Here is a 12,292-nt window from a genome sequence, read left to right as displayed (position 1 = left end):
TTCATTTAAATTAAATGATTATAAAATTTACATTTAGTCATTCACAAATATTTGACACTGACTCAAGTTGAAAAACCATGCCGTTCAATTAAAAGTATATAAATTAAACAAAAATAAAATCATCTTACTGTTTCACCATGGTTGAAAAAAACCCACAAGTGTTTCCCCTGAAGTCTTCTCTCTGTCACACCAGCGTGTGTCTGGCCTGGTATCTGTTTTTGTGACACGTTCCTGAGCCCATTGAAAAGCATTGTGTTCCTTTAAAAGTGTATAAATTAAAATATATCATATATAAAATAAATAGTTTACTAATTTAACTAAAGTTGAAAAGCATGTTGTTCATTTAAAATCTTACTAAATTACTGAAGTTGAAAAGCATTCTGTTCATTTAAAATAAATATTTTACAAATTTACTGTACCTGTGACGATCTGCGGCTGGAGTGCCCGCTTGAGCCTCTGGAGGGCACTCCTTCCTAGTTTATTGTTTCTATTATGTTTCACCCTGGACTGATTATGGTTTATTTGTTGCACCTGTTTTAGATTGAGCGTCCCTGATTTAAGCCTGAGTTTTCCCTTTGTTCAGGGCTCAGTATTGTAAGTGTTTGTATGTGTCTGACTGCATTACCTAGCCTTGTTCCAGTTTCCTTATATTCTAGTGTTTCGGTTCCTTGATTATCTGCCTGTTCCCGGTTTCCCGTTTGCCTTATCCCTGCACGGATTTGATGTTTGTTTGGACTGCTTACCTGGTTTTGACCCCTGCCTGTTTCCTTGTACCTGTCTCTGGATTCTCCTCTTAATAAAGCCCGCGTTTGGATCACCTCTGTCCATGTTCCATGTGCAGTTTCATGACAGAATACTGAGCCACAACTGATCCAGCGGCTGAGAGGAACACTGACCTCGATATGGATCCCACAGCGCAGATCGTAAGCCTCCGTCAAGGAGAACGTCCTCTCAAGGTTTTTGTGACAGATTTTTTGAAGCTCTCTCGTCAGTCCTACTTGAATGATTTCTGTTTGATGATGCTCTTTCGGGGAGGACTGTCTGAACCGCTCGGCTCTGCTATACCATTTCCGTGTTCAAGCTGGACTCTAACCCAATATATTGACCTGGCCCTTTCCATGAGCGGTTCGGCTTTTACTGTGGATTTTTTGAAACTTTTGCTTCACAAAGGACCCGACGATTCGCCACTTTACAAGGTACCCACTGAATCCACGCATCAATTGTCTCCCGGTGAACCAGCGCATCACACGCGCTCCGCCGAGTTTGCGCTACATGAAAGCCCAGTTGAACCAGCGCTTCGTAAAGGGTCCGCCGTATCCACGCAACATGTGAATCCCGACGTTCTAACACTTCACGTAAGCTCCGTTATATTCCTGCCTCAAGAGTTTTCTACTGAGTCTGAGCGCGTGCCAGCTGAATCAAGTGAGTCAAGTGAGTCAAGTGCCGAGTCAAGTGAGTCAAGTGCCGAGTCAAGTGAGTCAAGTGCCGAGTCAAGTGAGTCAAGTGCCGAGTCAAGTGAGTCAAGTGCCGAGTCAAGTGAGTCAAGTGCCGAGTCAAGTGAGTCAAGTGCCGAGTCAAGTGAGTCAACTGCCGAGTCAAGTACCGCCGAATCAAGTGAGTCAAGTGCCGCCGAGTCAAGTGAGTCAAGTGCCGCCGAGTCAAGTGAGTCAAGTGCCGCCGAGTCAAGTGAGTCAAGTGCCGCCGAGTCAAGTGAGTCAAGTGCCGCCGAGTCAAGTGAGTCAAGTGCCGCCGAGTCAAGTGAGTCAAGTGCCGCCGAGTCAAGTGAGTCAAGTGCCGCCGAGTCAAGTGAGTCAAGTGCCGCCGAGTCAAGTGAGTCAAGTGCCGCCGAGTCAAGTGAGTCAAGTGCCGCCGAGTCAAGTGAGTCAAGTGCCGCCGAGTCAAGTGAGTCAAGTGAGTCAAGTGAGTCAAGTCCCGAGTCAAGTGAGTCAAGTCCCGAGTCAAGTGAATCTAGTCCCGAGTCAAGTGAATCTAGTGCCGTGTCAAGTGAATCTAGTGCCGTGTCAAGTGAATCTAGTACCAAGTCGAGTGAATCAAATGAGTCGAGCCAAATGAGTGAATCCAGTCAAGTCAGTGTATCAAGCCCAGTGACTCGCCGTCGCAGGAGGAGAAGGAGGACTCGTTTGGTTCGCCAGGCTCCGGTGGGTGTTCCCAGACTCCTCGCCCTGCCGGCCCCGCCTCCGCGCCTCGCCCTGCCGGCCCCGCCTCCGCGCCTCGCCCTGCCGGCCCCGCCTCTGCGCCTCGCCTTACCTGCGCCTCTCAAGCTTCGGGAGCCTTTTCCAGTAGCGGTTTCCAGCCCGGAGGCTTTAGCTTTCAATTTCCCCATGAACTTTTTGGGGGGGGGCAATAGGTACCCTAAGAGGGCCATGGAGGTGGCATCTACGTGGACCCTTGCACTACCACCTACACCTGAGAGGGTCATGGAGGTGGTGCCTACATGGACCTTTGCACAACCACCTTCGCCTGAGCTTACCATGTCACTGGTCCTGTCCAGCCCTGTGCTCCCCACGTCTTGGTCCCCTGTTAAGTGTACTCTGCCCTGGTCCTGTGTTATGTGTACTCTGTCCTGTTCTCCTGTCACTTATGCTCCAGCCTGTCTTCCTGCCAAGCATGCTCCGCCCTGGCTACTTGCGGAGCGTGCCTCCCCGTGGTCTCTTGCCCTGCTCTGGTCTCCAGGCCCCAGGTCTCTCCATGGGCCTGGCCCCCTGCCTCTCCACGGGCCTGGCCCTCCATCCCATCCCCCGTCGACCTCCCTCCGGAGCTCTTAGGAGCGTCTGGAGGCCGCTCCTTAGAGGGGGGGTTATGTGACGATCTGCGGCTGGAGTGCCCGCTTGAGCCTCTGGAGGGCACTCCTTCCTAGTTTATTGTTTCTATTATGTTTCACCCTGGACTGATTATGGTTTATTTGTTGCACCTGTTTTAGATTGAGCGTCCCTGATTTAAGCCTGAGTTTTCCCTTTGTTCAGGGCTCAGTATTGTAAGTGTTTGTATGTGTCTGACTGCATTACCTAGCCTTGTTCCAGTTTCCTTATATTCTAGTGTTTCGGTTCCTTGATTATCTGCCTGTTCCCCGTTTGCCTTATCCCTGCACGGATTTGATGTTTGTTTGGACTGCTTACCTGGTTTTGACCCCTGCCTGTTTCCTTGTACCTGTCTCTGGATTCTCCTCTTAATAAAGCCCGCGTTTGGATCACCTCTGTCCATGTTCCATGTGCAGTTTCATGACAGTACCAATTATGTTAGATTTAGATAAAAATAAAATCATCTTACATTTTCACCAGGGTTGAAGAAAAAAATCACACAGGTAGTGCCTGCCAGCATGGACATGTGTGCGTGACAAATAAGTGATATCATCGCTGTTTTCGTACCACCGGTAATAAATTACTTTTAATTCATAAGACTTATTTTCAGGAGTGACAGTTATCAGTGAAATATGGCGCTCGTGTAATCAAAAGCTCTGCCTAAATGCTGGGAATGTGAATTGGCCTTGAACCTAAACAGTTCCATTCATAGAGTACTGAAAGAATATAGTGGACACACAGCTCCGCCGTTTTCCCATAGTTTTCCACAGGCTCTTACTGTAAAAGGCTATAAAATAACCAAGACACATGGACGTGTGCCATACCCCATGTCTGGACCAAAAACTTTTGCCCCTCTCTTCTATGACCACCTCATCAAAAATGCAAAACAGTAAGTATTTTCTCTATAATTAATTTATGCTACGGTGCTGTTTATCTGTATTATGCAATGATGTTTAATTTGAAAAATTGTTTATACATAAGGAAAAGACGGTATAATTCATTAGTGTTTTAAATAGCCCTGGCTACGTATTTGTTTTATACACATTATGCTATTAGTATTTTTATCTGCTGTAACTGGTGATACAGATATTAAAATTTATCTACTATATTAATTTATCAAAGTATGGGTTTAAAAATATGGAGCATTGTATTATGATATCGATGTGATACAGATATTAACATGTATCTACTATATTAATTTATCAAAGTATGATTTTTTTTAAATATGGAGCATTGTATTATGATATTGATGTGATACAGATATTAACACGCATCTACTATATTAATTTATCATAAATTATGATTTTAAAAATGTACAACATTGTTTATGTTCATTATGCTATGTTTTTTTGAAACCATATCACAAAAGTATCAGTTTAACATGACTGTTTTACAGCAATGTTTATTTTGCATTATGCTATGTTGTTTTAACTGTTGTATTTTTTATCTGATGTAACTAAAATCTGCAGCATAGTTTATTTAAGCTGCGGGGTTTCCATGAAGGACCTTAAAATAAATGTTTTGGATTTATCAGTTTTAAATCTTATTTAGAGATTATTTTAGTCAGACATGCTTATATATGCATAGGGCTATTTTATTCCTCTTCAGTTACTTACTTTTTAAATTTTGCTAGGTTACTTTTTAATTCTTCTTTTACTCTGTCTTTGATTTTAACTTTTAGCAATTTGCATGATAAAATTGTTTAAAATGTAAGCTATAAATATGAATGGCACAATGTGATAACCAAATTATATAACCAAATTATAAATTATATATCAATGTTTATGATATTATGCTCCCTTGAATGGAAAAGAACTGTAAACTTCATCAATGTACTGTAATGCACTGCGTTACTGCCTATAGGATGATTGCATGATTTTTTTTCCATTTAAAATAACATGGTCTTTCCTTTTCTCTCTCTCTCTAGAGTCAGCAAACACTGCAGGACAATCAGGCACCCAAGTAACATGTTAGCATGGCTTATATTTTATTTTTAATGAGAAAACATTATAGAGTGCAACAGGCGGTTTCTGGGAGTAAAAACAATTACTTTCTCCATACGGAAATTAATTTTAAAGACAGACCTACTGTGAGCTAAAAGGTTGTTAATACATGGTATTTGCTTCTGATAAAGCCTTCAGCTTATTTTTTTTGTAAATAATCATGTTTCACAGTTGAACTCCTGGTGAAAACTACATTACCCATGAGCCATGATGCTGTAGTGAAAATTATGTCAAACATAGTTTTTTTTTTTTAAAGCAACACACTCCAAAATAGCTCTCCCCACTCCCATGAAGCACTGCGAATGACATAATCTCCCTACCATTCAAAATACAGAAATGTTTGTATAAGCTATATATGCATATTTTGCATATTTATATATAAATATATATCTTTTTAAAAATCACTATGGGAAATAAGAATGAAAAAAGGGGGCTGGGGGGGGGGGGGAGGCACTGTTGCACTCTATGTATAATGAACAATTGACAGATGAACTGACAGATATTTTATGTAAACAGGCAAAATCTCTTCATCTGATGGTGGCCATGTGTTTTTGCCTATCATAACTGGTTTAACTCATGGCTCCTCCTTTGAGATCAACATGACTTCTGCCAAATCAAATGTACTGGCAAATTGTAAGTCTGATACATGAGAAACTATTAAAACAGCTTTTCGCGGCGTATGTAATGTATAAAATTAATCTTAATTAAGCAGTCCGAGTTAACTATTTGGGACTAATTTTAAGGAAAGTTACATTCTGATCTAACAGCATCATGTACAAATTTGAAATATTTTTGGTACTATTGGATCGAGTTTTGTAGAATACGCCAAGATTAATTTATTTTATGCGGTGTCATGCTCCTGGATTATTCAGACTCAGAATTGTAACTATTACTACAGCCTTCAGACTTTTCTTTGAGAGCCGTCAACATTCATTGTTTATAGGAATAAATGACCATTAATAATTTAAGTGTTTGTACTCTGAAGTATTTCTGTTTGAGAATGTTTGACTAAATTGCAACTTTCCCTCTATCTGGGATGTGGAATCACACAAAGTATTAACGCAAAAAGTACGTGCATGCTGTTTTACACGTAAACTATTACAACAAAATCACATATGACTATTGCACTGAGAGAGGCGTATTCATTAAGACTGTTAAACAAAGTTTGGTGCTTAAAATTAAAATCGCACAAAAGTAAATGCTAGTGATCAACTTGCTAAAAAAAAGTAAATACAACATGAGCCATACAGAAAAGCCACTTGTGATCAGTTTTGTATGTTTGTAATTGACATTTTATATAGTCAGTTAGGCCATTTACATCTTGCTTCTTTTTGTTTTTGTACAGTTTGCAAAAACTATAGTCTCCGAGCAGGAATTTATGAAAAACATGAACAGATATTTCTACATGAGATATTTATTTTAGAACATCTTTCAGCTATGTCTACGAAACATCGACATGAAAGATGAGTATTGCTGTTTTTCTGTTACCTATAATACTATTATACTTCAAACTCATCTAGCTATTGCCCATTTCACAGCACAGTCATAGATACACAGTTATTTTATGCATGTGGCTAAACAACGGTTAAGCTAATGAATTACCGGCTATATTTTTACGTGAATGGCGGGATGATTCATTTTTTAATCCGTCTACACCGATACTTTGACACAAGAGTTTTAGGTCTGATCCAGAAAACAGACGGTAAGCAGTAAGTTATGAAAACATGTGATAAGCAGTTTTTTGGCCTCATCATCAAAAATGTTTAAACATATTGTAAATATCAATTGTTATATAAATTATATGTGAAACACGCTCAGTCGCATTAGAGTCGGATTCTTGTTTATATTGAACATTGTTATTGAACCGCTAGTGTTCTTAAATAGTTTACCACGGTTTCATTTTTGACAACACAATCGTAACACTTTTCGTATTTTGTACGATGTTTTCTTTACACTCTCATCCCATGGATATCCGTTTCCTACAGTTAGCTGTAATGTTAGTGAACTCTAGGCCTTCTCTTTTTTCATATACGACAGTATTTGCATGAATTGGCTTGATTTAATAAAATTATGGTTTAAACCACATTATATTGTTATACCATCCTAGTTTTTAAATATCTCTTAAATGTATATTTTATATTTTAACCCTTAATGCGATTGCGAATATAGAATACCGCACAAGGATCTCTGAAATATTTTTTCGTGTAAAACATCTATGTAGGTCATAGATCTATCTATGTTTTTAAAAATACAAAGACATCTTTCTCTAAGTGACCCTCAAAATCTGGGGATACAACAAAACACAGTGCTTTCGTGTAGCTACGATGATTTATCAGAAAATTACTTTTGTTGCTTTGTTTGAAGAAACCCTTATTTAATCAGCTTCCCAGCTGGCATTCGACTGACGTTAAACGTTTAAATGTTGTTGAATTAATGTCAGTTTATGAAAAACCATTAATTCAACGTCAAAACAACGTTGAAGACCAAATAGTTGAAGTGGTGTTGTTAACTCACTACAGATTCAACATAAAAATATTTTAAAATTTTGAGTTGTACGTCAAATCAACATTATTTTTACAACCATGACTTTTAATTATTTTGTTGAAATATATCAGTAGAAAAATAACGTTGTTCCAACATCGAAACAATGCTGATCAATTAACTGTTGAAAAAGTGTTGATACATGAATAATGATACAACGTTGAAAGATCAACTCTGAATTAAACGTTTGTTGAGTCGTGATAAAAGCGCTTTCTACATCTCCCGGCGTACTTTGAGAGCAACTCCAGTCTGATTGACAGGGCTCTCAAGTTTTAAAGACAGGCAAGACTGTTGGGTAAGTTACAGACACTCATGAAAAACTGATGCTAATTACCTGGAAAACATTCTCTAACAGCAGTCAAGTTGGCATTGTTTGTCTCAAATAAGTTGTATGCTTGATAATTATTAAACAACCCTCAATTCGGTAATGACCTGTTTTGCGCGATATTGATATCGCGTTTTAATTTAAATGCGTTAAAGTTCTATAACTGAACTTAATATTTGGTAAAGTTAACTTAACATACTTTTTTTACAAAACTGAGGCTGGCCATTTTCATTCACCACCACAGCAGCTGTAGGGGGAATGGGCTGAAGAAATCCATGAAACACAGCCTCTCTGTCATGGAAGACATTTCTCTTGTGGGCCTCCATGTCACAGGTAGCACAGAGGAACTCAATGTCCAGAGGTACACAGTCCAGGCATCTAATCACAGCTTCTACAGCACAGCATCTGTGACAATTTTGGATGAATACTCTCTCGGCTGAGAGCTTTGCATCAAAAAGCATAGGCCTAGCAGTTTTTTATTCTCCCATCTGTAAGAAGCTGCCTTTGTTCCCAAGCAGAAACCATTCTGTCTGTTCCCTCCAGAACCTGACCTGCAGTTATGGTGTCCCTTAACTCTTGGAGTCTTGTTTCTAAAAAACAAAAATATTCATTCGCTTGTCCTTAAAAGGGCTATACTCGTGATTATGATCACACACAAGTATATATCAGTTATACTGTGAGTCTGTAGTGGAACTGACAAAACATAATGCTTGATTATGATTAAATAAATGGGGGAAATTGGAAAATGTAGTGTAATGATACTTCTGTAACACTCAGTATTCCCACCAAGACTTGCGAACTCTTGATCTTCTATCTGAAGGCCTTCCTCGTGCACAGGATCCCTTCTTCTGGAGAAGCAGCTGCAGAGACTGACATTTTGCTTAACCCTTTGATCAATATAACATGAAACCAATTCATTTCAAAATGAAAATATTCCATAAGGACTGGAGGCAAGGAAACTAAGCAACAATTCTTAAAACACAAGTAAGGATTATCAGTCGCATGCTCTTAAACTATCTTATATATTAGTGAGAAAATTTTTCACAAACAATGCAACACCATTTTGTCAAAGTGGTATCTGAATCTCATTTTATAATACGTGTAACCACCAAAACACTATTTAATGAATTATCTTTATTCTTAGATACAGTAATTATTAAGAACAAACCTGATCCAGGGCAGTGTGTTTCTCAACGTTTCTCACGCCTGCCTGTGAACACTGGATTAGTGAGGGATCTCTTTCTGCTTTTCCTCGTTTTTCTTTGCGGAAAGGCAGGGTTTTCCACGGCCATGGTAGCCTATATATTTGCAGAGCACTTATATCAGCAGCACTTATAATTGAGCATTATTCAGTAGCTGCATAAAAGGGTCTTACTAACCCTTTACATCACATCTATAAACAGCATTAGCCATTAGTATTTTCAGACTTAGGTATTTGCTTATCTTGACAAGCCTTACCCTGGCATCATGGAGATGAGCATCACTAATTAATGCTGCCATGTGCATCCTGGCATCATTGGGATCATCAAAGACCCTCACGTCAGAATTGAGGGACATCACATATACAAACAATACAGACACAATATAAAAACAATACACAAAATGAAGAAAGAGAGAAAGAGAGTGATCGAAAGAGACAAGTGAGAAAGAGAGATAGAGAGTGGCTCTTAAAAGTGCTGTTGTTTTGATTTGTGTGTGTATATGTGTGTGTTGGTGGAGTCAAACGTGTTGCAATAAAGCTGTAAAACAGGAAAAAGCAAAAGATTATTAGAATAGTAGTATTCTAGTAAATGAGCATTCGTTAATTGTTAGAACAGAGTAATTGTAGTACAATACAAATCAATCCTTACTGTACAAATATCAGATTTTTACCACATTAAGTTGACACAAGCAAGTACCTACACAAATCTATTTTTGTTTTAGGCCTACAAATATTGGAAACAGTGATCTTCTTCTGTCCATTATGTCTCATAATATCCACCGCTCTCTCTTCTCAATGTCACAAATAACTAAAGTAACAATTACCCTCTTATTTCAGTGTCTTCTAAAATGGCAAAGTCTTACAAAAGTGTGGTGGGTCGTCACTCGTCACTCTATAGAGTGCCGAAGTTATGACGCCACATTGTAGACCAAAACGCGGAAGTGAGTTCCCTCCGGTTCCCTCGTCCTAAAGTCTATGGTTTTTTTGAATGGGTTTTTGCTAAATCGCCTGAAATAAGATCTGTGGTTAACAAAGCCTCTAAATATGTTCACGTTTTGATCTATGACATAAAACAGACCAGTTATAACCTGCTTGTGGTTTTTTAAACTTTATATAGGCTTCAAAATATATACATTTTGTATTAACTTGTAAAGATTATCTTGATAGACAAAACGTGTAAGGGTCACAACCCTTTGTTGAACACAGATCTTATTTTTTGCGATTTTCCAAAAGTCTATGGGGAAAATGCATAGCTTTTCGATCGAGGGAACCCATGCGCTGCTAACTTCCGAGTTGTCCTACAAAGGGAGGTCATAACTTCGGCACTCTAGTTCAGAGGTCTTCAATCCTGGTCCTGGAGGGCCACTGTCCTGCAGAGTTTAGTTCCAACCTGCTCCAGCACACCTGCCTTTGTATATTCAAGCGAACCTGAAGAGCTTGGTATGCTGATTCAGGTGTGCTTGATTAGGGTTGGAACTAAACTCTGCAGGACACCGGCCCTCCAGGACCAGGATTGAAGACCTCTGCTCTAGTTAATTATGCACTAATTAGATCAGGTATGAACGGTCATTGACATTGAGTCGCACTTGGTCGTGGTAGCAATGAGCAGTCAAATCCTCTGGAAAGATTCCAGGTCCACTTTTTTATTCCAGCCCATCCCTGATTGCGTTAATTCTCCTTAGTTACACTTCTGACATTTACTTTGCAGTTTGAATAAAACTTTAACCACTGCAACAACACGTTGTTAATTGTTGTCTTTTTGGTAGCTGGCAGTGCCACAATCCAACTGTGCCGGGGACAGCTGTCATTTGGCTGGCTAGCTAACTACTTTGGTGGCTAGCCGTGTAAATGATAATGCAACACTAACAAATTCAACCTAATCTCCAGGGATGAAACGCTACACAGTTCGGGCTACAACTAAATAAATAACAGCAATGGTTTTGCGTTATTTTTATCAAACAAAGACCCCTTGGGTTGAGATCCTATGGTTGAGATACTTACTTTAGTAAGTAGGCGGGTGAAATCTGAAATGAGCGGTAAAAGGGCAGTGATTATGGGCAAGTAGCGTGCGTAACGTGACGTATCATTGCCGTGGTAACGACTGAAAGTCTTCTGATTCATAATAATTATTATTAATAATATTCACTGATATGACAGAAAATACATTTGAAAAAAATAAAATATTGTAAAGGGTTTTATAACTTAAAGGGAACAATCTATTTATAACAGCCTCGGGCCATTATTTAAAACTACTCCATATATAAATTGATAGTTATATCACAAACAATTTACTGTTATTTAGTCAACAAAAATCAGAACTAATACACTATAATAAATGATAAAAGGAAGATGTTTCGTAAACTAGAAAACAACATTTACCGTCGCCCACAGTGACGTTGTTGAACCAGGGAGCGATATTTTTTTTCACAGGATGGTAGGTGAAGACTCATGAATATTCATTAGGGAACTCATGCTTGATTGGTCTGATGACCTACCCCCTAACCCCGCCCCTAAACCTACCAGTCACTGGGGTTAAGACCAATCAGGGATGAGTTCCCTAATGAATATTCATGAGTCTTCCCCTACCATCCTGTGAAAAAAAATATCGCGACCAGGGAATCCGTGTGTCCACCGCGACAAATGAGCCTCACTTTGAATGGGTGTTGTTTTCGTGGTGCCGACACGTAATTTTAATGCATTAGGTGCCACCACCACGTAAAAAGGGGTTAAGGGGTCGTGTTCATTTCACGTATTTCTGTGAGATCAGGTTGCATAATCAACATAGATGAAATAAATAAATAAAAAACATTATATTGTGACACTTAAATATAAAACGCATGTTTATTTGTTGTTTTTTTTACTTACATTTAAGCGTCACACTGCTCGCTTTGCTCACATGCTCTGGTGTGTAGCCTATACATTCATGCGTGCGTGATGTGATGGAGGGTGCGATTTTCGAATAATAATTGAATAATACCCAGCTTTCTTCGATTATTGTTTTTGTTTGAAATGCCCATCCCTACTGGTAACTTATTAGGCGTTTGTCAACAAAATCGTGAGGAGAGATACACCTTTTTCGTTGGATGCTTCAGTTTTAGCGCAGCTAACCAAAAACGTCTACTCTCTGGCATTGAATGTAGCTGAAACTAACCGGACATTCTCTCCTTTTTATCCTATGCTCAAAGCACTCAGTTTCTAAAAAGATTTTTTTTTATCTTCGTTGAATTGTTAAAACAACCAACAACAGCACATGTAGAGCCTGAACTCATTCTCTCATTGCTAATACAGTACGAACCGGAAGTAGGCAACCGGAGTCGTCCTCATGGCGGCGCGCATTGTTTAGAGCAGAATAAGGTTATGCCTACATTACCTACACAATCACAATGTACACTCTCTGACCTGA

This window comes from Siphateles boraxobius, unplaced genomic scaffold, assembly GCF_051911475.1.
Source record: "Siphateles boraxobius isolate OS27281-9 unplaced genomic scaffold, OSU_SipBor_1 47, whole genome shotgun sequence".
NCBI classification, from domain to species: domain Eukaryota; kingdom Metazoa; phylum Chordata; class Actinopteri; order Cypriniformes; family Leuciscidae; genus Siphateles; species Siphateles boraxobius.
The sequence above is the reverse complement of the archived record's forward strand: the minus strand, read 5'-3'. Positions refer to the sequence as shown.